This window comes from Balaenoptera musculus, chromosome 5 (assembly GCF_009873245.2).
Source record: "Balaenoptera musculus isolate JJ_BM4_2016_0621 chromosome 5, mBalMus1.pri.v3, whole genome shotgun sequence".
In the NCBI taxonomy this organism is placed as follows: domain Eukaryota; kingdom Metazoa; phylum Chordata; class Mammalia; order Artiodactyla; family Balaenopteridae; genus Balaenoptera; species Balaenoptera musculus.
Genome location: NC_045789.1, coordinates 97,651,972 through 97,666,644, shown reverse-complemented (window position 1 = coordinate 97,666,644; position 14,673 = coordinate 97,651,972). Strand labels below are relative to the sequence as shown.

The 14,673-nt window shown below is 40.3% G+C and overlaps 1 protein-coding gene across 5 annotated transcripts in view; it reads left to right on the top strand.

Annotated features, from left to right (window-relative positions):
- C1QTNF7 (C1q and TNF related 7) overlaps positions 1-14,673 on the top strand; it is a 129,821-nt gene that overhangs the window by 42,313 nt on the left and 72,835 nt on the right. The window contains exon 1 of one of the 5 annotated variants that reach the window (XM_036851940.1): positions 344-447. The exons of 3 other annotated variants lie outside the window; for them this stretch is intronic. The gene's annotated coding sequence lies outside the window, so the exon portion shown is untranslated. Of the gene's footprint in view, positions 1-343; positions 448-14,673 lie in introns of those variants that run through there. One more of the 5 variants, XM_036851939.1, reaches the window with a different exon arrangement.

Genomic DNA, 14,673 nt, shown 5'->3' with positions numbered 1-14,673 from the left:
TCAAAGGTGCCCCCGATTTCCCCCAGCAAGAAATATAAGATGCCGTTCAACTTGAATTTTACACTTTTAGAGCAAATATTGTCTAGACTCTTTGTGCTGTTTCTCAAGTGTGATTCGGGGAGTGAGTCAACAGATAGAGGAGGAGATTTATTTTTGTTTGTGAGGTTCACAAACCCTTCTTTCAGGCTCGATCGAACCATTGGGAGGTCTGTGTAGGCCGTGGCATCTCCGCACAGCGTGGGCCTGGCTGGTTCGTCTCCCCCTGCCTCTGCTCGGAGCCTGGGAGGATGCTTTTGAAATGAATCAGGAAATTACTTATCAATCTGAAGCCCCAAAGAGCTATGAGTCCTCCTCACTGCCAAAGGGAGGGAGATTTCAAGTGAAAGCTCCACATCTGTGTGCAGTAGAGTTCAAAGACTCAAGCTGTTGGAAGGTCTTGCAAGCGATGTAAGTAAATATCCCTCTCTCCCGATTGAAATGAAACCTCTTCAGTCTTTTTTTCCTCCCAGAGATGAGTCGTTTGGCTCACGCTGGTGTTACTCTTTCTCTGTTCTTCTCTGAGGTTTGGGGGTGTTTACTGACCTGGACTTTCTCAATGAAACATCTCCTCTGGGGGCAGCTCATGTGGAACAGAAGAGAGAAAGCAAAAGTCAGAATCTGCTTTGCTTGGGTTAGTTTTGAAAACAGCCCTTGACTTGGCAGATACGCTCTCTCATGGCTATAGATCCATAAACAAGACGAGTGAGAGGCTGATGTGCACACTTGTGGGAGCAAACAAAAGGGGTTCCGTCACCTCCTCTGAAAAACAGAATGATCATCGAGTCAGTGGCTACATAATTCAAGTTGAAGGTTTTTCCTTTGTTTTGTAGGCTTTAAATAGAGGAAAAAGAAAACATTAAAGCTTTTACTGTCCTGCGGAGATTTCCTTGTAGCAGTATAAACCGTGCGCTCAATTTACTTTTGGTTAAGGGTGCTGATTTATTTACTGTTTATTTTATTAAGTGAATGTGCCCATAACTGCACATAACTTTGGAAAAGACAATGCATTCATTGCAATATATGTATGAAAATATCTAGACTGCATTGGTAAAACTACGAGTTTGTATTAATAGTAATTCTATGAATGGATTGCATAGTTTCATAAATAATGCATTGTTCTAGAACATGTGTCTTTTACGAGTATTGTTTTTTAACATCTTTATTGGAGTATAATTGCTGTACAATGGTGTGTTAGTTTTTGCTTTATAACAAAGTGAATCAGCTATATAAATACATATATCCCCATATCTCCTCCCTCTTGGGTCTCCCTCCCACCCTCCCTATCCCACCCCTCTAGGTGGTCACAAAGCACCCAGCTGATCAGTGCTATGCGGCTGCTTCCCATTAGCTATCTCTTTTACATTTGGTAGTGTATATATGTCCATGCCACTCTCTCACTTCATCCCAGCTTACCCTTCCCCCTCCCCGTGTCCTCAAGTCCATTCTCTACGTCTGCATCTTTGCTCCTGTCCTGCCCCTAGGTTCTTCAGAACCATTTTTTCTTTTTCTTTTTCTCTTTTTAGGTTCCATATATATGTGTTAGCATATGGTATTTGTTTTTCTCTTTCTGACTTACTTCACTCTGTATGACAGACTCTAGGTCCATCTACCTCACCAAAAATAACTAAATTTCGTTTCTTTTTATGGCTGAGTAATAGTCCATTGTGTATATGTGCCACATCTTCTCTATCCATTCATCTATCGATGGACACCTAGGTTGCTTCCAGGTCCTGGCTATTGTAAATAGAGCTGCAATGAGCATTGCGGTACATGACTCTTTTTGAATTATGGTTTTCTCAGGGTATATGCCCAGTAGTAGGATTGCTGGGTGGTATGGTAGTTCTATTTTTAGTTTTTTAAGGAACCTCCATACTGTTCTCCAAAGTGGCTGTATCAATTTACATTCCCACCAACAGTGCCAGAGGGTTCCCTTTTCTCCACACCGTCTCCAGCAATTATTGTTTGTAGATATTTTGATGATGGCCATTCTGACTGATGTGTGGTGACACTTCATTCTGCTTTTCATTTGCATTTCTCTAATGATTAGTGATGTTGAGCATCCTTTCATGTGTTTGTTGGCAATCTGTATATATTCTTTGGAGAAATGTTTATTTAGGCCTTCAGCTCATTTTTGGGTTGGGTTGTTTGTTTTTTTGATACTGAGTTGCATGAGCTGCTTGTAAATTTTTGAGATTAATTCTTTGTCAGTTGCTTCATTTGCAAATATTTTCTTCCATTGTGAGGGTTTTCTTTTCATCTTGTTTGTTTTCCTTTGCTGTGTAAAAGATTTTAAGTTTCATTAGGTTCCATTTCTTTATTTTTTTTCTTATTTCCATTTCTCTAGGAAGTGGGTTAAAAAGGATCTTGTTGTAATTTATGTCATAGAGTGTTCTGTCTATGTTTTCCTCCAAGAGTTTTAGAGTGTCTGGCCTTACATTTATGTCTTTAATCCATTTTGAGTTTATTATTGTGTATAGTGTTAGGGAGTGTTGTAATTTCATTCTTTTACATGTAGCTGTCCAGTTTTCCCAACAACACTTATTGAAGAGGATGTCTTTTCTCCATTGTATATTCTTACCTCCTTTATCAAAAATAAGGTGACCATATGTGCGTGGGTTTATCTCTGGGCTTTCTATCCTGTTCCACTGATCTATATTTCTGCTTTTGTGCCAGTACCATACTGTCTTGATTACTGTAGCTTTGTAGTATAGTCTGAAGTCAGGGAGCCTGATTCCTCCAGCTCCATTTTTCTTTCTCAAGATTGCTTTGGCTATTCGGCGTCTTTTGTGTTTCTATATAAATTGTGAAATTTTTTGTTCTAGTTCTGTGAAAAATGACATTGGTAGTTTGAAGGAGATTGCACTGATTCTGTAGATTGCTTTGGGTAGTATAGTCATTTTCACAATGTTGATTCTTCCAATCCAAGAACATCGTATATTCCTCCATCTGTTTGTATCCTCTTTAATTTCTTTCATCAGTGTCTTATAGTTTTCTGCATACAGGTCTTTTGTCTCCTTAGGTAGGTTTATTCCTAGGTACTTTATTCTTTTTGTTGCAATGGTAAATGGGAGTGTTTCCTTAATTTCTCTTTTAGATTTTTCATCATTAGTGTATAGGAATGCAAGAGATTTCTGTGCATTAATTTTGTATCCTGCTACTTTACCAAATTCATTGATTGGCTCTAGTAGTTTTCTAGCAGCATCTTTAGGATTCTCTATGTATACTATCATGTCATCTGCAAATAGTGACAGTTTTACTTCTTCTTTTCCAATTTGGATTCTTTTATTTCTTTTTCTTCTCTGATTGCTGTGGCTAAAACTTCCAAAACTATGTAAAATAATGGTGAGAGTGGACAACCTTGTCTTATTCCTGATCTTACAGGAAATGTTTTCAATTTTTCACCATTGAGAATGATGTTGGCTGTGGGTTTGATATGTATGGCCTTTATTATGTTGAGGTAAATTCTCTCTATGCTTACTTTCTGTAGGGTTTTTATCGTAGATGGGTGTTGAATTTTTTCAAAAGCTTTTTCTGCATCTATTGAGATTATCATACGGTTTTTCTCCTTCAATTTGTTAATATGGTTTATCACATTGATTGATTTGCGTGTATTGAAGAATCCTTGCAATTTCTGGGATAAACCCCACTGGATCATGCTGTATGATCCTTCTAATGTGCTGCTGGACTCTGTTTGCTAGTATTTTGTTGAGGATTTTTGCATCTATGTTCATCAGTGATATTGGCCTGTAGTTTTCTTTTTTTGTGACATCTTTGTCTGGTTTTGGTATCAGGGTGATGGTGGCCTCATAGAATGAGTTTGGGAGTGCTCCTCCCTCTGCTATATTCTGGAAGAGTTTGAGAAAGATAGGTGTTATCTCTTCTCTAAATGTTTGATAAAATTCACCTGTGAAGCCATCTGGTCCTGGGCTCTTGTTTGTTGGAAGATTTTTAATCACAGTTTCAATTTCAGTGCTTGTGATTGGTCTGTTTATATTTTCTATTTCTTCCTGGTTCAGTCTCAGAAGGTTGTGCTTTTCTAAGAAACTATCCATTTCTTCCAGGTTGTCCATTTTATTGGAATACAGTTGCTGGTAGTAATCGCTCATGATCCTTTGTAATTCTGCAGGTTCAGTTGTTACTTCTCCTTTTTCATTTCTAATTCTGTTGATTTGAGTCTTCTCCCTTTTTTTCTTGATGAGTCTGTCTACAGGTTTATGAGTTTTGCTTATCTTCTCAAAGAAACAGCTTTTAGTTTTATTGATCTTTACTATTGTTTCCTTCATTTCTTTTTCATTTATTTCTGATCTGATCTTTATGATTTCTTTCCTTCTGCTAACTTTGGGGTTTTTTGTTCTTCTTTCTCTAATTGCTTCAGCTGTAAGTTTAGGTTTTTTATTTGAGATGCTACTTGTTTCTTGAGGTAGGATTGTATTGCTATAAAGTTCCTGCTTAGAACTGCTTTTGCCACATCCCATAGGTTTTGGGTCGTCGTGTTTTCATTGTCATTTGTCTCTAGGTATTTTTTAATTTCCTCTTTGATTTCTTTAGTGATCTCTTGGTTATTAAGTATTGTATTGTTTAGCCTCCATGTGTTTCTATTTTTTACAGATTTTTTCCTGTAATTGATATCTAGTCTCATAGCATTGTGGTCAGAAAAAATACTTGATACGATTTCAATTTTCTTAAATTTCCCGAGGCTTGATTTGTGACCCAAGGTATGATCTATCCTGGAGAATGTTCCATGAGCACTTGAGAAGAAAGTGTAATCTGCTGTTTTTGGGTGGAATGTTCTATAAATATCAATTAAGTTCACCTTGTTTAATGTATCATTTAAAGCTTGTGTTTCCTTATTTATTTTCATTTTGGATGACCTGTCCCTTGATGAAAGTAGGGTGTTAAAGTCCCCTACTATGATTGTGTTACTGTCAATTTCCACATTTATTGCTGTTAGCATTTGCCTTATGTATTGAGGTGCTCCCATGTTGGGGGTATACATATTTGCAATTGTTATATCTTCTTCTTGGATTGATCCCTGGATCATTAGGTAGTGTCCTTCTTTGTCTCTTGTAATAGTCTTTATTTTAAAGTCTATTTTTTCTGATATGAGAATTGCTACTTCAGCTCTCTTTTGTTTTCCATTTGCATGGAATATCTTCTTCCATTCCCTCACTTTCAGTCTGGATGTGTCCCTAGGTCTGAAGTGGGTCTCTTGTAGACAGCATATGTACAGGTCTTGTTTCTGTATCCACTCAGCCAGTCTATGTCTTTTGGTTGGAGCATTTAATCCTTTTACATTTAAGGTAATTATCGATATGTATGTTCCTAATACCGTTTTCTTAATTATTCTGGTTTTCTTATTGTAGGTCTTTTCCTTCTCTTGTGTTTCCTGCCTAGAGAAGTTCCTTTACCATTTGTTGTAAAGCTGGTTTGGTGGTGCTGAATTCTCTTGGTTTTCATTTGTCTGTAAAGGTTTTAATCTCTCCATCGAATCTGAATGAGATCCTTGCTGGGTAGAGTAATCTTGGTTGTAGGTTTTTCCCTTTCATCACTTTAAATATGTCTTGCCATTCCCTTCTGGCTTGCAGAGTTTCTGTGAAAGATCAGCTGTTAACCTTATCGGGATTCCCTTGTATGATATTTGTTGTTTTTCCCTTGCTGCTTTTAATACTTTTTTTTTTGTATTTAGTTTTTGATAGTTTGATTAATATGTGTCTTGGCATGTTTCTCCTCATACTTATCCTGTATGCGACTCTTTTTGCGTCCTGGGCTTGATTGACTATTTCCTTTCCCATATTAGGAAATTTTCAACTATAATCTCTTCAAATATTTTCTCAGTCCTTTTCTTTTTCTCTTCTTCTTCTGGGACCCCTATAATTCAAATGTTCATGTGTTTAATGTCCGAGAGGTCTCTGAGACTGTCTTCAATTCTTTTCATTCTTTTTTCTTTATTCTGCTCTGTCGTAGTTATTTCCAATATTTTTGCTTCCAAGTCACTTATCCGTTCTTCTCCCTCAGTTATTCTGCTATTGATTCCTTCTAGAGAATTTTTAATTTCATTTATTTTATTGTTCATCATTGTTTGTTTGCTCTTTAGTTCTTCTAGGTCCTTGTTAAGTGTTTCTTGTATTTTCTCCATTCTGTTTCCAAGATTTTGTATCATCTTTTCTCTCATCACTCTGAATTTCTTTTCAGGTAGACTGCCTATTTCCTCTTGGTCTAGTGGGTTTTCACCTTGCTCTTTCATCTGCTGTGTGTTTCTCTGTCATCTCATTTTGCTTAACTTACTGTGTTTTGGGGTCTCCTTTTTGCAGGCTACAGGTTTGTTTTTTTGGTGTCTGCTCCCAGTGGGTACGTTTGGTTCTGTGGGTTGTGTAGGCTTCCTGGTAGAGGGGACTGGTGCCTGTGTTCTGGTGGATGAGGCTGGATCTTTTCTTTCTGGTGGGCAGGACCGCGTCTGGTGGTGTGTTTTGGTGTGTCTGTGTCATTATTATGATTTTAGGCAGTCTCTCTGCTAATGTGTGGGGTTGTGTTCCTGTCTTGCTACTTGTTTGGCATAGGGTGTCCAGCACTGTAGCTTTTTGGTCGTTGAGTGGAACTGGGTCTTAGCGTTGAGGTAGAGATCTCTGAGAGAGCTTTCGCTGTTTGATATTACATGGAGCCAGGAGGTCTCTGGTTGACTGATATCCTGAACTTGGCTCTCCCACCTCAGAGGCACAGGGCTGACATCCGGCCGGAGCACCAAGACCCTGTCAGCCACACAGCTCAGAAGAAAAGGGAGAAAAAAAGAAAGAAAGAAAGAAAAAAATAACATAAAATAAAGTTATTAAAAAATAAAAAATTTTTAAAGTTATTAAAAATAAAAAAATTAAAGGTAATTTAAAAAAAAGAAAGAAAGAAGAGAGCAACCAAACCAAAACACAAATCCACCAATGATAACAAGCACTAAAAACTAAACTAAGATAAACATAAATCAGAAACTAGTCAGTTGCATACATTAAACCCCAAGTCTATAGTTGCTCCCAAAGTCCACTGCCTCAATTTTGGGTTGATTCTTTGTCTATTCAAGTATTCCACAGATGCAGGGTACATCAAGTTGATTGTGGGGGTTTAATCCACTGCTCCTGAGGCTGCATGGAGAGATTTCCCTTTCTCTTCTTTGTTCACACAGCTCCTGGTGTTCATCTTTGTATTTGTCCCCACCTCTGTGTGTAGGTCACCGGAGGGCTTCTGTTCCCCACCCAGACAGGACTGGATTAAAGGAGCAGCTGATTCGGGGTCTCTGGCTCACTCAGGCCGGGGGGAAGGAGGGGTACGGAATGCGAGGCGAGCCTGCGGCGGCAGAGGCCAGAATAACATTACAACAGCCTGAGGCACGCCATATGTTCTCCAGGGAAGTTGTCACTGGATCAAGGGACCCTGACAGTGGTGGGCTGCACAGGCTCCCAGGAGGGGAGGTGTACATAGTGACCTGTGCTTGCACACAGGCTTCTTGGTGGCTGTAATAGCAGCCTTAGTGTTTCATACCCGTCTCTGGGATCCACACTGATAGCTGCAACTCGCGCCCATCTCTGGAGCTCGTTTAGGCGGTGCTCTGAATCCTGTCTCCTTGTGCACCCTGAAACAATGGTCTCTTGCCTCTTAGGCAGGTCCATAGTTTTTCCCGGACTCACTCCTGGCTAGCTGTGGCACACTAGCCCCCTTCAGGCTGTGTTCACTCAGCCAACCCCAGTCCTCTCCCTGGGATCCAACCTCTGAAGCCCAAGCCTCAGCTCCCAGCCCCCACCCATCCCACAGGTGAGCAGACAAGCCTCTCAGGCTGGTGCGTGCTGGTTGGCACAGATCCTCTGTGCGGGAACCTCTCTGCTTTGCCCTCTGCACCCCTGTTTCTGTGCTCTCCTCCGTGGCTCCAAAGCTTCCACCCTGCCATCCCCTGTCTCCATCAGTGAAGGGGCTTCCTAGTGTGTGGAAGCTTCTCCTCCTTCACAGCTCCCTCCCAGAGGTACAGGTCCTGTCCCTATTCTTTTGTCTCTGTTTTTTCTTTTTTCTTTTGCCCTACCCAGGTACGTGGGGAGTTTCTTGTCTTTTGGGAAGTCTGATGTCTTCTGCCAGCATTCAGTAGGTGTTCTGTAGGAGTTGTTCCACGTGTAGATATATTTCTGATGTATTTGTGGAGAGGAAGGTGATCTCCACATCTTACTCCTCCGCCATCTTGAAAGTCTCCCTTTTACGTGTATTTTAAATTAGATTGTGGTTAAGGGCTTAGAAGTAATTGCAGGAATGTAGCTCACTTAAAAGAAATAGTTCTGTTTCGATCGACCTCTGTTCCGTGAGTCCCTACATCTTCCCCAGGACCTCATGTCCTTTTCCAGGGTCCTTCATCAAGAATCCTATGGCTGCAGGGAACATGTGTGATGCAGTGGATCATAAGGTGGAGGGATGTATGTCTGGAATGTGAACGGAAATTCTTCAAATATTGGGAAACATTTACTGAGCATTTGCCATATGTTTGGCTGTCTACTGGCCATGTGTCATGTGGTCTTTGGAGCAGGTGGCTCACTGGTAAAGAGTAGTGTCTTGCAACCAGAGCACCTGGAGACACATACTGATTAGCCTCTGTGTGACCCAGGGTTGGTTATTTAACTCCTCTGTGCCTCAGTTTGCTTTCCATAAAATGAAGGTAATAATAGTGGGGTTTGCATGAAGCTTGAGAGTTAATGTAAGTAAAGTATTGTTTTCATCTCACATATATGAGAAACTGAGGCTAGCAGTAACTAAGTAACTTGCCCATGGCCACACAGGTGATGGCTGGCAGGGCTGGATTTGGGAGTAAATGATCCAGCTTTATCATAATGGAGGAAGTCCACGTTTCTAACCACTGCCTCCTTCCCTTGTGTTGTCAGGTTCTTTCACATGCATCCTTTATCCATCCCTCTTTGTCTCTTGAAATAGTCTTTGTTTTAAATCTATTTTGTCTGAAATGAGAATTGCTACTCCAGCTTTCTTTTGATTTCCATTTGCATGGAATACCTTTTTCCATCCCCTCACTTTCAGTCTGTATGTGTCCCTAGGTCTGAAGCGGGTCTCTTGTAGACAGCATACATACGGGTCTTGTTTTTGTATCCATTCAGCCAGTCTGTGTCTTTTGGTTGGAGCATTTAATCCATCTACATTTAAGGTAATTATCAATATGTATGATCCTATTACCATTTTCTTAATTGTTTTGGGCTTGTTATTGTAGGTCTTTTCCTTCTCTTGTGTTTCCTGCCTAGAGAAGTTTCTTTACCATTTGTTGTAAAGCTGGTTTGGTGGTGCTGAATTCTCTTAGCTTTTGCTTGTCTGTAAAGGTTTTAATTTCTCCCTCAAATCTGAATGAGATCCTTGCTGGGTAGAGTAATCTTGGTTGTAGGTTTTTCCCCTTCATCACTTTAAATATGTCCTGCCACCTGTCCTGTTTGCAGAGTTTCCGCTGAAAGATCAGCTGTTAACCTTATGGGGATTCCCTTGTATGTTATTTGTTGTTTTTCCCTTGTTTCTTTTAATATTTTTTCTTTGTATTTAATTTTTGATAGTTTGATTAATATGTGTCTTGGTGTGTTTCTCCTTGGATTTATCCTGTAATGGACTCTCTGCGCTTCCTGGACTTGGGTGACTCTTTCCTTACCCATATTAGGGAAGTTTTCAACTATAATCTCTTCAAATATTTTCTCAGTCCGTTTCTTTTTCTCGTCTTCTTCTGGGACCCCTATAATTCGAATGTTGGTGCGTTTAATGTTGTTCCAGAGGTCTCTGAGACTGTCCTCAATTCTTTTCATTCTTTTTTCTTTATTCTGCTCTGCAGTAGTTATTTCCACTATTTTATCTTCCAGGTCACTTATCTGTTCATGGCCTTCTAGGTAAATGTTGCTGACCATGGACCGTGAGGATTTCAGACAAGGAAACTGAAGCTCAAAGATGTGAAGACATAATCCAAAGTCATACACTTAGAAATTAGCAGGGCTGGGGGTGAAGCACAGATTTTTGAAGTCTTGTGCTCTTTTCACAACCCCATCCTCTGGACCGGGTCAGGCCCATACTGCCCCCTGCAAGGAAGAGTGAGCTAGTGAAAGATGATTATGTTTGTCATTCAGGAGGCCTTTACTCTGTGCCTCATTAACTAAATAAAGCAGGTCCCTGGGTCCCTGTGTTAATCATTCACCAGAGGATTCAGATCTGCATCAAAGTTTGACAGTCACTCTGCTCAGTATGTTTTGTAATCTGGGGAAAAATGGATTGCGGCATCCGATACGACCTTCACCTGAAGGAGGTGAAAAGTTCTGTTAAGGACAAGAGATGGAGCACTTTCCCCCATTCAAATTTTTGGATTTCCCTGTGGTCAGAATCAACATTATTTCAGAGTGATTTACTGTCTTGTTTCTATCCCAGTGTTTTCCACACGTGACCTTCTAAGCCCTGTGACCATCTGAACTTCTTGTCATCAACCCCTTTGATTGCATCAGGCTTCAGTGTCAGCCGATGGGTATATTTCTTTCCCTTTGTAGGCCTTTTATTATAAGTCAGTACAACTCAGTGGAATTCACCACCGTATTAGAAGAGCATGGGCTGTATCTATAATCTGAGAAAACTACTCAATGAACTTTACACAGAGAAACCAGCAACATAGAATATTCACAGTGCTGAATAAAACATAATCAGATTGATCTCTCTGGAGATTAGGGTGGCAAAGAGACACACAAGCCAACAGGGAGATGTCAAAACACATACCGGGAAGTCCAGATACCTCAAAGAGAGGTCACAGAAGGCGTGGTAGAGCAGGAACCATTGAACACTGGAAATAATTTCCAGTGTTGGCCAGGTTCAGGATTTGGAGTGAAATATCCCTGGCTTTGAATCCTGGCTTCACCACTTTCTAACTCCAAGACTCCAAGTATGTCATTTACCTCTCAAGCGTGTGTAACAGACATAAACAATCAACATAACACCCAGAATAGTAGATGCCCAATGAACAGAAGTTCCTTTCCTCCCAGTTCTGGTCCATTCAAGCCACAAATATTTATTGGGCACCTACTATGTACTAAGTATTATTCTAGATATAGCAGTGAACAAGAGCCCAGGTCTCTGCCTTCATACCTGTAGAGGAGGAGTCAACAGAATTATAAATCAGAATGTAATTTGGACTGATAATGTAATTATCAGAATGTAATTTTAGACTGATAAGTGCTATGAAGAAAATAAAATGTGGTCATGAGACAGAGTGACTACAAGGGTGGGGAAGGGGATACTTCTTTAGCTAAGGTGGTCCGGGATTGCCTCACTGAGGAAGTGGTAGTTAGCACAGTCACAGATCATAAGAAAAACACCAATGCCATGGTTAAGCCACTAACTCACCACATGACACTAACCAAATCATTGAAACTCGTTAGGTCTTGGTTTCATCACCTCCAAACTGCAGAGGTGGAGGAAATCTATGGGGCTTCTGTTAGTACTGAAAGTGGGTTTCATCGGTTCCTTTCCCTGTGTTAGGATCTTATGCCATGAGTGATTGTATAAGAACAAGAAAAACAAAAGCCCTGAACCAAACTATACTACAGTTATTTCATTCTTTCATTCCATTTTCTGGGTTTTTTCAAAAGGTTTTTCTTAACAAAGATAAATGAATAAGTCCTAAGTGAATGACGATTAATTAGTGATTCCTTTTAAAATGCTCAAATCATCACAATTCCTAGGGATTACATTGCTGGAAAAGACAAGAACCACTGTATGGCAGATTTTTAGAGATGAATTGTGTGAGCTTCCCAATGACTTCATGTGTGGCTTCAAGTCTGAAATTGCACACATGTCAGTGGAGCCAAGAGGCAAAGCTGCCAGAAGTTGGCTGACCCAACCCTCTATTAGCCAAGAGTCATGTGCATGGCTTTAAGAAACAATCCATGGTCTGAAATGTTTCCTTTCTTAAAATTGTGCAGCAGACCTCACTTGGGGCTGAGACAGCATCCATCCAAAGTGAAGGTCACAGTGCAGATAATTGTACCAGAGGAGTCTTTGTCTCCCAATCCACCAAATATTTGTGGTCAGAGTGTTGTTGGCTGGAACAATCCAGATGACTGTCTCATTGCTCCATTTTGCTGTTAGCACCATGGTGTAAACCCCAATTATGGATCGACAACTTAGATCGAGAATTTTGTATGCATGGCAACCTAAAATGTACAGGTCAATGTTTTTGATTCTCAAATACTGATATTTGGTGCTTAATTTATAAAAATGTGATCTCTCCAAATTGCAAACACATTTTTAAAAATTGTTTTGGAAACAAGGTCCAATGTTAGAATCCAAGGACTGAAAAATAAGAGCAAAGAGGATGAGATTAGGACTTTGAATTTAGTTAACTGGTAGTAGAGAGTTGTGGGCAATTCAAGGATGCTCTTTGACGCTCTAAAGCTATTGTAAGCAGTGAGCTGCTGTCCAGTAGGGAGAGCAAGGTGGGAGAGAACTACTATTGTATACTCACTATTTTTTTTTTTTTTTTTTTTGGCCGCATTGGGTCTTCGTTGCTGCGTGCGGGCTTTTCCTAGTTGCGGCGAGCTGGGGCTACTCTTCGTTGCGGTGCACAGGCTTCTCATTGCGGCGGCTTCTCTTGTTGCAGAGCACGGGCTCTAGGTGCGCAGGCTTCAGTAGTCGTGGCTCATGGGCTTGTTGCTCCGCGGCATGTGGGATCTTCCCGGACCAGGGATCGAACCCATGTCCCCTGCATTGGCAGGCAGATTCTTAACCACTGCACCACCAGGGAAGTCCTGTGTACTCACTTTCAATGCAAATGATGTTCTAGCATTTTACATACATTAGCTCCTTGCCACTATCCAAGTATAGTGTGGCTATGTCTCTGCTTATTTTACAGATGAGAAGCTGAGGCTCAGTGTAGTTAAGTAACAATCAAGTTCACCGGCTAGGAAGTGGAAGAACTACAACTTGAATCTAGGGCTGCCTTACTCCACAACCAACCAACTTGCCGCTCCACTACTCTGCTTTAGAAAGACAAAGGGCTTTTTATTCCCACATGCAATGCACATTCTATTTAAATAAAAAAGGAATTTACTGCAAGTTTTTAAGTGTTGAAATGGCCTCCTGAGGGAAAAGGCAGAGGATTTGTCTTCTTTGGAGAAGAAGAACTAGTATGTATGCTATTTTAATGACATTTTTCTTTATTAATACTAGAACCAGATATATCAACCAATAAACAGTACAGATTTAAATGATGTTCCTGGTAGTTACGGTGTTGCTGGCAGTTTCCTGGGCTTTATCAGATTCTATTAAAACAAGATTGGTTATCATATATGTCTGGTATAACTCCAGAGGGGTCCTTACCCAAGGTGAAAAGATGGACAAAATGATTCCCCAAGTTCCCTTCTAGTTTTTCCAACCAAAGACTAAGTCTGCATCCGTGCAAAGCAAAATGGTGGTGATGGGTTAAGTCCAGCCATCTTACTCTCCCTCTCCTGCTCCACGCCGATTGCTTTGGGTGAAGTGATGTCCAGACTTTTTGGAAGAAACATAGTCTCTATGATCACAGGCTTTGTTGGCCATTTTCCCACAGTTAGGGTGGGGACTTAACTCTGTTCCAGTTTGTGCCCAACTAAATGAACACCATTCCAATGAATCTAGTATCTAATTTGAGTCTGTACTTCCAATGCTTCAGAACTATAAATCAGGTCCAAAGTCACATAAAAAATGGAACACTGTTGGAAAGCAGGAATGTCTTTTAAAATTCTGGCTATTATGTATATCAGTTAGGATTGCACTTGTCTGTGAGTATCTGAAAGCCCAGTTCCTTTCACATGGAAGGGGTTTATTTTTCTCACATAAAAAGAAGCTGAGAGGTAGGTGATCAAAAGATGGTGTAGCTGTTCAGATGTCACCAAGAAACCAGGCTCCTTCTATATTCCTGCTTCACCAGCATTAGCATGTGGTTTACATCCTCATGATGGCAAGACGGTTGCTGCATCTCTAGGCATTGAGTGCATATTCCAGGCAGGAAGGCAAAATCTTCTTGTCAAACCTTGGCTTTTTATTTGGGAAGGAAAACCCTCTTCTGAGACTCTCTGTGTGCATCTTATTGACCAAACTGTGTCAAATGGCCACCCCTAGCTGCAAGTGACTCTGGAAGCTTGTGTGTTCTGTTTCCAGTCTTCCATATAGAGAAACGCAGGGAAGAAGTGGATTGGGATGGGTTGTGAGCCGGTCTACAGTATTTGTCAAAATATGCTATAAATTCCTATTTTTGAAAGCAATAAATTTGGAATTTGATACATAAATAGAACTACATTACATAAACATTTCTTAGCTGCATTTATTCTAATACTTAATTGTGAGCATGAAAATATTTTAAAACAAGTAATAAGAAGTAGGTGGGGACAGGATTCTACCTAAAGTACTACAGAGTAATGGAAAGAAGTGGATTGGACATCAGATCAAGGTGTGGATTCCAGCTCTATACACAACTAGGTGTGGAATGTCTCTGGACCTCAATTTCTTTATATCCAAAATAAGAGTAATAATAGCTACCCATAGAATTGCTTTAGAATTAAATTAACTACCATATAAAGAGTCTGACAGATAATAGACATTCAAGAGATAGTAGTT